This window comes from Electrona antarctica, assembly GCF_951216825.1.
Source record: "Electrona antarctica genome assembly, chromosome: 24".
NCBI lineage: Eukaryota > Metazoa > Chordata > Actinopteri > Myctophiformes > Myctophidae > Electrona > Electrona antarctica.
Genome location: NC_136803.1, coordinates 21,496,175 through 21,510,800, shown reverse-complemented (window position 1 = coordinate 21,510,800; position 14,626 = coordinate 21,496,175).

Below are 14,626 nucleotides of genomic sequence, written 5' to 3'. Positions count from 1 at the left end.
TCACCGCAAACGCAAGAATCGTTCCTCTCGAAAATTCCATTCCTGTTGTTGTTGCATTCTTCTCATCTAAGCTCATACATGGGGCTTCGCGTTGCAATATCATTCGCTAGAAGACGAGGAGGAGTGAGTGAGGAGACGAATGATCTTGAGAGTTGAGTATATAGGATGATGATGATGATGACGACATCTCAACACATTGGCTTATGTTGTTCACACGCACACGCACGCACAGGGCGCGGGCGTGCACGCACACACACACGCGCACACACGCACGCACGCACGCACACACACGTACACACACACACATACACACACACGCACACGCACACACACGTGTACAGTATGTCCATGTTTAACGCAATGGTTTAAAGCAGTGGTTCTTAATATATGGTACCCGTGGGTACAGCCAAGTCTGCATGTGGCTACAGTAGGCCTATACTGTATACATATTAGGCTACAGTACATCTTTTTATTGCTTTTTACTTCTAGCCCACATCCAGTATAACATTTCCAGCAGGGAACATGTTTCAGCTGACATAAATTATTAGGCCTATGGCAATATTCAGAACTCCCTAATGGAGTATTTCTTTCTTCTTAAATTTTTATCCCACGATTTTGCAACCCATTTGTTCACCCAGTGTCAATTCATCCATCCATCCATCTTCAACCGCTTATCCGTAGTCGGGTCGCGGGGGCAACAGCTCCACCAGAGTGCTCCAGACTTCCCTCTCCAGAGCAACATTAGTGACTTCCTCCTGGGGGATTCCGAGACGTTCCAAGGCCAGTGAGTCGATGCGTTTCCTCCAACTGCGCCTTGGTCTGCCCCGGGGGTCTCCTCCTAGTGGGACGTGTGTCGAGGACCTCCCTAGGGAGACGCCCGAGAGGCATCCTAACCAGATGCCAGAACCACCTAAGCTGGCTCCTTTCCAGGCGAAGGAGCAGCGGTTCTACTCTGAGTCTCTCTCGTGTGACTGAACTTCTCACCCTATCTCTAAGGCCTCACTGAGACCTTTACTGCATTGCTGTATGCTTGTTGGATGAATGTTGTGTAGTGTCATGGCCGCCCCAATGCATTTCCAATGGGAGTCACATGGTTTGACACAACATTTGTGTTGTATGAGGGGGAGGGGCGCAGTCGAAACACAGCCGAAAGCCATACAACAGCTTGTAGTCCAAAATGTGGACTACAAACCATGTGACTAACATTGGAAATGCATTGGGGCGGCCATGACACTACACAACATTCATCCAACAAGCATACAGCAATGCAGTAAAGGTCTGAGTGAGGCCTAGGGGAGATGCCAGCCACGCGTCGAAGAAAACTCATTTCGGCCCAGTGTCAATTATCTAATGTAATCCTGGGCGCTACACTTCCTCTGCCAACCTGGGGGGGGCATCGGACTGACTTCATGCTTCCTTCTATGCATGAGGAGTCCAAGCTGCTTCTTTTCACCTGACAGGGGGGAGTTTCCCCGGCCAGACGTAGCGCGTGGAAGGAACACGTTATTCCGACCAGTTCCTTTCCCCTCCATCAGGCGCCCCGGCTGGCCAGGGGGAGGCAGTTTAGAGACCAGGATTACTGCATGTTTTTTGTGAGGATACCTACCCTAGGGGACACGGGGAGAACATGCAAACTCCACACAGAAAGGCCCTTTCGCCAACCCCGCCTCGGGTATGGGCACTGATGACGCGGAGGAGAGAACACGCCCCCAGTGCCCACAGCGTCCCCAGCGGGAATCGAACCCAGGACCTTCTAGCTGTGAGGCGACAGCACTACCAACTGTGCCACCGTGCCCCGGTCCCTAATGGATTCTTAAAGGAATTCAAAATCCTATAGGAATTATTTTGGAACATTGATTTTAATTTTAGGAATTTCATAATCCAATAGCATTATATTTCCAATAGGATCATGATAATGATGACGATGAAGATGATGCCAGGTCCACTTAGGCCTTGGTTCATTCAACGTGAAAATAATATGACACTATGATGTACAGTCTCATCTGCTTCTGCTAGCACGCATGTGTAGCATTTGCGTAAGAAAACACCAGATAAACCTTTATTGATCCCCATGGGGGACATTTAGGAAATTCAAGTGTCAAATATCTCATTGCATGACAAGCTATTGCATGTGCATAACACATGCACTCACTGCGATCAGCACGCGTGCGTGTGTGTTTGCGTGCGTGCGTGCACACACGCATGCATGATCTCAGTGCAGTGGTATATACAGCAATGATACCAGAATGCATGTCTCGACCTGTGCTACACATACGGGTGCATTCTGGGAGAGTGACTCCAACTGTTTCATGATGTGACTGACAGGTCAGAAGCGCCATGGGGTCCATCAGGGAAACGACGTCTTGTGGAGAAGAGGAAGCCATATATCCTCCTGCAGGTCAGAAACCAGGAAGAGGGCGTGGCCAGGGCCAAATGAGCCCTGGAACACCCCCCAGGGGCCCTTGGCTCTCAGGGCCCCCTTCGGGTAAACTGGACCGCATGGTTTGAGGCCCCGACAAGGGCTCCTGTGGCCCTTCATTGACCGTTGATTGTGTTAAAGATGGAGTGCCATGATTTCCCCCCTCCCGCTAAAACATGATCATCAGGTATTATGATTGCACAAGGAGGAAGATTTCTTTCCAAAAAGTGTGCTATAAACACAACACGAGATATACAGTAGATAGCTATAAACACAACACGAGATATACAGTAGATAGCTATAAACACAACACGAGATATACAGTAGATAGCTATAAACACAACACGAGATATACAGTAGATAGCTATAAACACAACACGAGATATACAGTAGATAGCTATAAACACAACACGAGATATACAGTAGATAGCTATAAACACAACACGAGAAATAGATAGCTAGCTATAAACACAACACGAGATCGCAACACTGGTATCGGTATTTGTGGTATCGGGATCCCTAACGAAGTGTTAAAATTATGTTTTTATTCATTCATTCAAGTTGAATCACCTGATGTACGTGGATGATTTGGTCATTTTCAGTCCGTATAGTGCTGGTCTCCAACAGCTTCTGGGCTCAGCATGGTCACAGTATGGTCTTGATTTTAATATAAAATACAACGCTAAGAAAAGTAAAATCATGATTATCCGAAGTAGGGAAGACAGACGTCTTTCCTGACTTCCATCTGGCTGGCACTGTGCAGCGATATCACTTATTTGGGCCATAATATCATCTCTGATGATCTTTCAGATGACAAGGACATCTATAGACAGCGACGGAAGCTGTATGCCCAAGCAAACATGCTGTGTCGCAAATTTAGCATGCATGTGCTCGGTACCTGTGAAGATATCGCTCTTTAGATCCTTCTGTACACCGCGGTATACTGCACACCTATGGTGTCGCTATAGACAAAGCAGCATCAGACGACTCACAGTGGCATATAATGATTGTATGAGGCTGCTGCTGAGAGTGCCAAGAAGCTCCAGTGCAAGCCAGATGTTTGTTAGTGTCGGGGTACCTATACCTGCTCTGCTGTACTACGTAACCTTATGTACAGGTTCATGTGTAGGGCATCTGAGTCAATAAGCGACGTCATCGCTGTAATAACGGACCCTACACGCTAGGGCTGTGAATCTTTGGGTCTCCCACGATTCGATTCGATTCCGATTCTTGGGGTCACGATTTTCTATTCAAAATGATTCTCGATTCAATACATAGGATTTCATCACAATCTACTCCAGTCTTGAACTGAAGTGACTACAGTAACTTGAAAATGACTGAAGACATGATGTTTACTGTGATTAGGGTGAGCTTACATTTCATATCACAAACACCATGTAGTGAAAACTCCTGTAACTGTAACCAGAAAAAGAAATAGATTTTTGGAAATTATGAATCGATTTTGAATCGTTCAAAACGGAATCGCGATTCTAATTCGAATCGATTTTTTGACACCCCTACTACACGCAGTTCACTCAGGTTCTCATCGAGATTGTGGAACCACTGGTGCACAGAAACTGAACAGTGTGGGATATGTGCATTCTATTTATCTCTTTTTATTTTTTGTTATTTGTATTTTATATTTCCTGTTATATTGTATCGTTTGTGATATGGATCTTCCTGGGTCTGAAATAAAGATTGACTGAATATGTTCAAAAATAGCAGATCTGCAAGCTCACAACGGGGCTGCATTGGCTATTTATCTTCACCGTCATATTCGTCAATCGTCATACAATGAAGTATACACAGTATAAGGCTGTATAAGTGGTTAAACTGCTTTTCTCCTTGAACCGCAATGTCTCCCTTTGGGTTACTGGCTGTGTCTGTGGTTTAGTGTTTAGACCAGAGTGATCATAAAGCAGTCATCTCCACATCTCCACTGGAATACTCAGAGCTCCTCTGACGTACAGTACAGTACAGTAGGCTGTACTGTACATACCTGCTGCTTCGTGGAAAACACTCCAGCGTGCCTTCAGGCCCTTATCTGTACACGCTTTAAAGGTGAGGCACACACTTGGCGTCACAAACATCTGTGCGACTGTATGTGGAACTCCTGGGAGTCTAAACCGTCTAGACTAGACATTTAGCAAACACTTAGTTTCCAGGCTGAATGTGCGTGGCAATTATATAAGTAAGTATTTAAGTAAGTAAGTAAGTAGCCTTGGGATCCAACGGTTCCCGAGCCATGTGGCCCAAAAGGTCAGGAGGCTATCTCCTGTTTCCGTACCGTGAGGCAGCTTACATGTACACACCTTTGACAGACATGTCGCAGAGACTTATACCAGGGGTTCTCAACGTTTTTGGCCGGGGACCCCCGGAAATGCTTTGGCAATGTCTCGGGACCCCCGCCCCGCCCCCTCCCGACCCCCAATATAAATTGACTGCTACAATAACCTTAAACCATTTTGGGCGGGAACCCCTTTTGGTGTTTTAAGCATTATGTTATAATTTAGCTATTGAAAAATAGCAGATCTACAAGCTCATAGCGCGCCACCGAGTGGCGCGCTACGAGCTTGTAGGTCTGCTATTTTTGAAAAATCGTGAAAAAAAATTTTTTGAAAATAATTTGGGGACCCCCTAAAATAATTTGGCGACCCCCAAGACCCACGGGTTGAGAACCCCTGACTTATACCACCAACCCAACCCTTGATACCGAGAGCCATGCAGGGATCGCATTGCTACAGTACGTTTGGGTACAATTTTTGGGGGGGTATGACTTAATTGGCCCGGGGATTAACTCTGGCCTCTCAAAACAGCTTTCTTACTTCTTTGGCTTTATATGTATTTCTGTTTTTTGTATCGTCTGTGGGAATTGTTTTATATGCTGTTGTGTTGTATACACGTGTCACGCTGCGACGCGTTGTGAGCTTGTAGATCTGCTCTTTTCAGCATGCAACCAAGTGTAAAATGACTTATACTGGATCTCTTGTCCACTAGTCCCTTCCTTAACATTTTAGTTTAGTTTTTATTTGTTGACAAAATCGACAGTATATTTAGTCTTATAGTTTTAGTCATCATAGCTTAGTTTTCATTTAGTGTCAATTTAGTTTTCGTCAGTGGAAAAAGGTAGTCACCGACCATTTTTCGTCTTAGTTTTAGTCGACGAAAACAACACTGCAAATTGGTAATGGTACACATCTTTTTGCGAGGTCATCAATCATTCTGCGTTTCCGCGGGCCATGCAGGCAGAGCGCTGTCTGTGTCCAATGAGTTCCCAGTTGTGTGTTTTCTTTTCAAAAGGAGACCCGCCGCACCTGGCCCGCGGAGACCATCCTTTCTCCGTCTGGCCACTCCAGTCACTTTTTTTCGCGAGTGTTTGCTCATCGGAGCAGGAAGTGAGCCCGTGACACATTGGAATGCCCGTGTCAGAGTTATTTGCGGCCCCACTGGGAACGCAACGCGGCGGCAACGCACATTTCACGTCGGCGGCAGCCCCCCCCGGGAAAGCATCTTTATATGGCCATAAACATACATCGGGGGCCTTAACGCACTAGGGACTCGGAGCCATCAAAGGAAAATACATTATGGATTTTATGTTCTATAAATCAGAAAGGATTGTGGGAAGTACAGTATAGCCTACTATTGCTGATGTCAGCAACTATGGTGTGCTAAGAAGGAGCTGAGGGAAGGGAGATTTAGACAAACCACGGGATGCAGAATCCTAGCCTGGCTTGGCCAGCCTCATAGCGGAGATTCACTGAAGATTCTTCCCCGCATATGAGTCTGGACTTCGGCCATAGGCAGCTTGAAAAGTGGGCGTTAGTAGTTGCCTTGACAGACAGATCCATCTAGCCAATCAGCGTAACAAAAAGCTGACGTCACCACACAGTGCGCTGGTCCGCTCCTCATACCACGGCAACCACGCTAAAAACAACAAGGTCTGTTTAATAGTTTCTACTTTATACGTGAGCGAGATATGTCGGATATATGTCAGAGTCTATATCTGAAATAACTGCTGTTCTTATCGTTTCTATGTAAACTTTTAAACTTGTTGCGTTGAGGGCAGCCATTGTTGTTTTGAAAGTCCTGCAGCATGAATGTTACGTCACCATATACACATGAGCCAATCAGAGGCTGCTTTTCACTGTTGTACGGACAGCCGTTGAAACGCAGTCACTGATTGGCCCGATTGGCCCCGGTCATTTTCTGATTTCTCCAGCTTCCGCATACACTCTGTCAATGAGCCCGAGTCCAGACTCATATGCGGGGAGGAAACATCAGTGAACCCTCGCTATGAGTCTGGCCGCGCCAGGCTAGCAGAATCCTACTATAAATGCGCCACGACTCTGTGTGCGTGCGTGTGTGTGTACGGTTGTAATGCACGTAACTCGAGAACCGTTTGCCCCACAGACTTCACATTCGACACACACGTTCCACACCCCCACAGGGAGTGCAGTGCCCGGTATCGAGTCAGTCGGACCCACGGTTCTCCAGAACCACCACAAAAGGCTCTGGTCAGACTCTGCCAGTGGGCCTAATCAGCCTAAATCCCCTCACCTGTGCAATTTACCAGCCTCTGCCTCCACCAATTGATTTGCTATGGCAACCACACACCTGCCAATTGATTACTTAATCAGTCCACTTTTCACAGTCAGTTTGCACTCTTCACACACAGGCAGACAGACAGATACAGAGATCTCCATGTGGGACACAGACAGACATGTCTGTGGGTGCTATGACAAGTTGACAACGGGTATTATTAGGTTCCCAAGTTGCATCGTTCCCAAGTAGGACCGGAGGCAGACTGCGACGGGCACGTACAGGTCTAGTTGAAGGAGGAGACACAACAAAGCTCTGGCTTTATCCACCCTATTATGTAAATCAGTGGTTCCCAAAGTGGGGTCCGGGGACCCACAGGGGTCCTTGAGGAAGTTGCAGGGGGTCCCCAACTAAATGATATAGTTTGGAACCAAAATGGACCCCTTATGTGTCTGTAACTCTGAGAGTGTACAAATGGAACCAAATGGACCCGTTAAATTAATGTCAAGCGTTCTCTCCAATAGACCTGTACGTGCCCGTCGGCTACCGGCCTACTTGAGAACGATGCAACTTGGGAACCTAATAATACCCGTTGTGAACTTGTCATAGCACCCGTTTTAACTATCTGTCTGTGTCCCTTTTGTGCCCATACTGTATATGGAGATATCTGTATCTGTCTGCCTGTGCCTGAAGAGTGCAAACTGACTGTGAAAAGTGGGCTGGTTAAGTAATCAATTGGCAGGTGTGGGGTTGCCATGGCAATTAATTGGCTGAGGCAGAGGTGAGGGGACTTGGGCTCATTAGCTTCACTGGCAGAGCCTGACCAGAGCCTTTTGTGGGCTTTCTGGACAACGATGTGTCCCACCGACTCAAGGCCGGGCACTGCACTCCCTGTGGTGGTTTGGAACGCATGTGTCGAATTTGAAGTCGGTGGGGCGAACGGTTCTCGAGTTACGTGTATTACAACCGTACACACACGGACACACGCACGCACGCATACAGAGATGTGACGCATTTATAGTAGGATTTGCTATTTTCCCAAAGTGTTTGCACATACATATACAGCATGCGGCAACAAGTCGCGGCACCCTGCCAAGTCGACAGACAGAGTTGACTTACTTTCCTTCAATTATGGCCGGCAAGGTTTCCCCCCCTAGTTAAGACTCCCTTTGTCTTGTCTCACGTCCCCATGCAGCTGCATGTCCCACGGGCACCGCCTAGCTGGCCTGCATGGCCCTCTGTCTGTCCCCGCAGAAAAGATGAGAGGATGAGCCTTCCAGGAGATCAGGCGGAGTGCATCTTGATTGTCTATGCTCATCCAATCGTCTATAAAGAGAGAGAGAGAGAGAGAGAGTGTGTGTGTGTGTGCGTGAGTGTGTGTGTGTGTGTGTGTGTGTGTGGTGGGGGGGGGTGTATAGAGAAGAGGGGGAAAGAGAGAGAGAGGAAAGAGGGTGAGATGGAGGAGAGTCAAACAAATGGGCCTGTGTTGTGTTTATCACCCACTGTTTGTATGCAGTCCCACGACCAGGCCTTCTGCCAAGTCACCCCCCCCTCCTCCCCCCCTCATCCCCACCTCCTCCTCTCCAAATGGCAAAATGAAACAGAGCCCAACACACACGCACACACGCATGCGCACACGCATGCACACACGCACGCACACACTTCCATAACTAATCCGTTCTCTTCTGCACCTCATCAGAGCACTGGCAAACACCAAAAAGGAGCAAGGAATCGAGGCGTGTAGTGGTGCGAGTCAGTGGGACGTATAACGCGTGCGGGTCCTGGAACGTGACCTGGATTAACGACTTAAGCTCTCTCCCTTATACTTCTTCTTCCGTATGACATGTAGTGAAAGGAATTGCTGCAATCTACAAGCTCACATGTATACGCTTGTGACCGGCGGGGGGGGAACCATGGGGGTGACGCACGTGCAAAGCAGTGTTGTTTTTGGCAGCACGTTTTGATTTAAAGTTTTAGTCATATATAGTCTCTTCAATAGTTTTCATTTAGTTTCAGTCACATTTTAGTCACCTGGAATGTCTTGGTGTTTATAGTCTAGTTTTTTTTAGTCAACTAAATATCATAAGACTTTAGTCGACTAAATCTACAGTTGATTTAGTCGACTAAAATGTATTTTGGCGGGCCTTGATGCCGTCGTGGTGACTGATTTTACACTTGCTGAAAATAGCAGATCTTCAAGCTCACAATGCGTCGCAGCGTGACGCGTTGTGAGCTTGTAGATCGGCAATTTTCAGCATGCAACCAAGTGTAAAATGACTTATACTGGATCTCTTGTCCACTAGTCCCTTCCTAACATTTTAGTCTAGTTTTTAGCTGTTGACGAAATTGTCAATACATTTAGTCATAGTTTTAGTCATAGTTTTAGTCATCATATAGCGTAGTTTTCATTTAGTTTCCATTTAGTTTTCGTCACTGGAAAAATGTAGTCGACAAACCTTTTTGTTCGTCTTAGTTTTAGTCGACGAAAACAACACTGCGTTGCAAGTGCCGAACGAGAGGATCAGGGCCAGATCGTGGAGGAGGAAAGGAGGAAAGGAGGGAGGACAGAAGGACAACAAGGAGGGATATGGAGGAGTGGCTGCTATTTCACGGGTGGATGAGACTCCCTGCCCTTTCGCCATTGTGCCCACCGTGGTGGCAGCTGGGATGAAGAGTGGCACCGTCTCCCCCTCTCTCTCTCTCTCTCTCACCACTCCTTGTCTTTTCAATGAGGGCATTGTTGTACAGGCGAGAGGAGAGAGAGAGAGATGCATGTGGTCCCATTTGGCTGTCATTGACATGTAAAGAGAGGTGACACAGCTGAGGAGACCGGGGCCCTGTAATTAGCTGCGTGTACACATAGAGGATGCCAGTCTCACCCCTCGCCTATATTGCTTGTTTCCATTGAGGTTTAGGTTAGGACTTCAAACTGGAAAAGATCAGATCTGATGCTAAATGGTGATGGTGCGCACGCACGCACGCACGCACGCACGCACGCACGCACGCACGCACGCACGCACACAAACACGCACACACACGCTGTATATTGCACACCTGCACACATTATCAAAAAGCAAGGCTGTTCGGACTTGCCTGTATTTCCCTGGAGGACCTATAGCTATAAATTGAGAGAGGCTCCATTTTGACACTCTAAAATGTTTAATTAACACTCAGGACTTTTAATGTGTAGCCTATACTAGGGTCCTGTTTTTGGGGAAGATTTATCTATCAGAATACGTGTGAGGTTTCCCAGTGAGACAGTATATGCTGTATAGTCTCATGGAGATATAAATCTATCTAAGCGTGTGAACCAGGTGGTCTGGCTTGGGGTGGGTGGCCCATATACAGAAAGAATTAAAAAAGAAAAAAAGGGCCCGAGGCGCTCTAGGGAGTCATTTGGAATTGCATGGAAGCCGACCTGAGACAGTCATCCATGAGAGACACAGGTGTGATAAACGGACTGTGATAAACAGCCCCTACATCCATTACACATCACAAATCAGCGCACTACTGAAAAATAACAAAGAAGTCTACAAAAAAAAAACATGAGTAGTGACACCTGAATATATTACGTCAGGGGTAAAATGGTGCATTTATATAGCGCCTTTATCCAAGGCGCTTTACATAAATGGTAAATGGTGCATTTATATAGCGCCTTTATCCAAGGCGCTTTACAGAGATTGTGCATTACATTCACCCATTCACACACACACATTCATACACCGATGCGGAAACCATTCAAGGCACCAACTAGCACATCGGGAGCAATTAGGGGTTCATTGTCTTGCTCAAGGACACTTCGACAGTAACTCTGGGGGAGCCCGGGTTCGAACTGGCAACCTTACGGTTACCATCCAGGCACTCTACCCCTGAGCCACCGTCGCCTATTGGGTGGGCAATTTTGACGATGGAGGGCCACTATAGTTCCATACTCACCTGGTGTAGATTGTCGTCTTACACACATTAAATTCCCATTGACAATGAACGTCATATGTGGACGAGCAAAGATAGGAGCGCCTCTGACTTCACACGGGTGTGATGTTTGTGTGATCATACAACTATGATATGATGTGTAGATCAGCTATTCTGGCTGAATGTTGGCCTATTCTCTGGATGCTCGGGTTCATGTGGTTACGTGGTTTGTTTGTTTTGGGTGTATTATATTTCTGCATATAGCCAAATTGCAGAACAAGTGTGTCTATAATTTTGGCGTTGGTGGTGTGGGTTCATTGTCTAGAATGTTTATTGTGATGTCAAGTTGATTGTCAAACATATGGCAGCTGGGGTTCCACTGTCACACAATATGGACCATATAGCTTCCAGAGATATACGGACTGACATGAAGACCGTCAGAGGAGTTTGTTCAAACGATAAACATAACAAAAGAAAGAGGAAAGGAACGTGATTTATTATGTGCAAACTTAAAATTATGGCTTCTGCATGGAGAAAATTGGGCTCAATTAAAAAATGGCCTCAAAATGTCCTCGTCAAACTAATGGCTGGGTTAGGGGACATTTAAATCCAAAATGAAATGACGTTGACCTCAAACAACGCTGTTTTGGTTCCAGACTCCGAAGGTCGACGGGACCTCTTGGGAAAAAAAGGACAGTGTGTGTGTGTGTGTGTGTGTGTGTGTGTGTGTGTGTGTGGGGGGGGGGGGGGGGGTACTGGTCAGGGAAAGACAGATGAGTTACCGTGGTGATTAAGCTTCTCTTTCAAAGCCCGGAGGTTTCATCCGAAGGTGGTGCGTTCCCTTTGTGTCAGGGGATCCGCGGGCCGTGTCAAGCCACTACAAGGGTCTCAGTGCACACTCCCGAAACCCCCGATGACAGTCGGTCGCTTTGCCCGGATGAAGGGGTCCCAGGACCGCTGGAGCTTCACAGCTTTGACAGGGAAAAGGACATCATCCCACGAGATACCCTGCTCGCCTCCCCCCCCCCCCCCCCCCCCCCTGTCTCCCATGGGAATGTGTGGAAGCCCTCTCTGACCCATCCCCCTGCCGTGGCCTCTTTGGGCCCCCTATGAGCCGCCTGAGCCTCTTCTGCCATCGGTGACCCAGGCTCCCCAACGTCCCCTCTCGTCCCACCACCTCCCTTTGATGTCCTGGGATCTGGGCAGAGTTCTGCCTCCGAGCTGTCAGATGTTGAAGGGAGGGAACCTTGTCGAGTTACCCAAAGAAGTAGGGAGGGAGAGGACGAATGAAAGAGAGAGAGAGAAACAGGCAAACCGTCAGAGAATGAGTTTTTGCACCTGTGTCCCCAATAACACAGGCAAACTACCAGAGGAACTAGAATGATGGCGCAGTATAGAGCGCATACAATACTTTTAACAGCAGATGTCAAGATACAGTATGTCATTTTCCACATCAGATAGTTCAGCAACATAATACTCAAATACTGTATGTACTGTATGTTCAGTGGCCATAAATGAGCACTCCAACCCCATTTTTTGGAATGGACCAGAAATGTAGGCTTGAACGTATCTATCTATCTATCTATCTATCTATCTATCTATCTATCTATCTATCTATCTATCTATATATATATATCTATATATCTGCTGAAAGGCACAGTCATGTTGTAAATTATGATAAATTATACAGGTCGACTCGTTTCGAGGAAGCATTCCGATTGGTTGAAAGAGCCTTCTAGCCGTGCTTAAACGAGCATGATGGAACGCCTTAATCAAAACCTAAAAATAAAATCACACCCGTGTGAAGTGAGGGGGCGCTCTTATCATCTGATACATCATCTCATTCCGGCGTCCTCACCTTCGTCTTCAATGTTTACACAAACGTTTGTCTTGCACACACACTAAAAGCTGGAAAAATCACACTCGTGTGAAGTGAGGGGTGCTCTTATCATCACCAGTACATCAGCCAATCAAGTCATCACATTCCGTACTACAAGCACACACACAAAGCTGAGCATAGGAGAGGCTAGCGCCCCTCAAAGATCAGCTGTGCTGTGAGTCTCGCTGCTCTCCCAGAGTAGCCAAAGATTTATACTCTCGTAGATCAGTGGTTCCCAAACTTAATCATGTCAAGGACCCCCCCCTCCCCCCCAAAAAAATACACTAATTAGCCCGCGGACCCCCATTTGAAAAAGACTTGGGAACGCCGTAAGAGAAGATTTGTACAGCTCTAGCAGTGATTCTCAACCTGTTTAATTTCAAGGACCCCCATTTAATGGCATTTCTATCTCTGGGACCCCAATTTATATTGTAAAATCAATGTTAATTTAACTCTGAGAGTGTATACAAATGGAACCAAATTTGGTTCCATGTGTACACTCTCAGAGTTACAGACCCATAAGGGTCCATTTGGTTCCAAACTATCATTTAGCTGGGGACCCCCTGGAACTCTCTCAACTTTCCTCAAGGACCCCTGGGGGTCCCCAGACCCCACTTTGGGAACCACTGTCGTACCCTTTAGGGTCCATTTGGTTCCATTTGTACACTCTGAGTTACAAACCCATAAGTGTCATTTGGTTCCAAACTATAATTTGGAACCAAATGATAGTGGGGTCCCCGGACCCCACTTTGAAGAACCACTTTCGTAGATGTATATCAATTCTGACATTTTCAATCTAGGAGTCGGCTTCCCTAGCTACTCTGAACATGTACAAATGCAAAATCGAATGTGCTTACCCTACTGCCCCACTTCAGTTGTGTTTCACATGACAATTTAACTGAAACTATGAGGATATGTTGCTTGTATCATGCAGTCGACATGCACAGAGCTTTTCTTCATTCATAGCCAGTCCCCAGATACTAAGATTCAACAGATGAGTAAAAGGCTGGGACCGAGGCTACGTTGTTCTTTGATCTCACATTGCACTGCTTCGCCTATTGTTTGACTCTGGGAGTAGTTAAATTGAGAACTGGTGCACGTCACGTGACATAACACACACAATGTTGCCGGAAAGCATTAGTCTGGTGACGCGAGGTCATACCAGAAAGCATAGTTGAGGAAAGGGCACCCTCTGGTGTCCAAGGTGAGAAATACAAGATAGACAGACATTTTAGTTTCATGTACATGTTCACTTTATGAACAATTTTCAACAGAAGAACGAATATTTTTACTTTACATATTTAAATGGAAGAGATTAAAAATATAATAGGCCTACATAGAATAACTTAAAAGTTTCTGAAGTGGTGTGGTTGTCCTCCATGATTGTTGTTGGACAACCACTTCAGAAACTTAATTTATAGCCTACATGATAACAGCATCCTAAGGCTAGGAAGGAATATCACCTCTAATACAAACCATGTGTTGTATGGAGAATATTCATTCAAGTTTTATTTATTCTCGAAATTACACTGAGTAATCAAACTCATTTTCAGTGTCGTCGAGTAATAATATCACATAGAAAAAAAACATCACAAACCATCAGAAGATCAGGAAAAGAAAAACCAAAGGTATAGGCCTACATGTGAATTACATAGGTTTACTGTGCCATCCGGGTTAATCTAGGCGGTGGACATTTACTCTTGTCTTCATGTCTGTATGTAATATTGTTTTGTTATTTTGTGCTATGTGTCAAATGTGTGTATGTGTTCTGCATACATCGCTGCTGGGTCGCAAGACACATTTCAGTGTCAACTGATAATAAAGTACTATATCATATTATATCATATATCACGAAGTGCTGTTGAAACCCACATTTA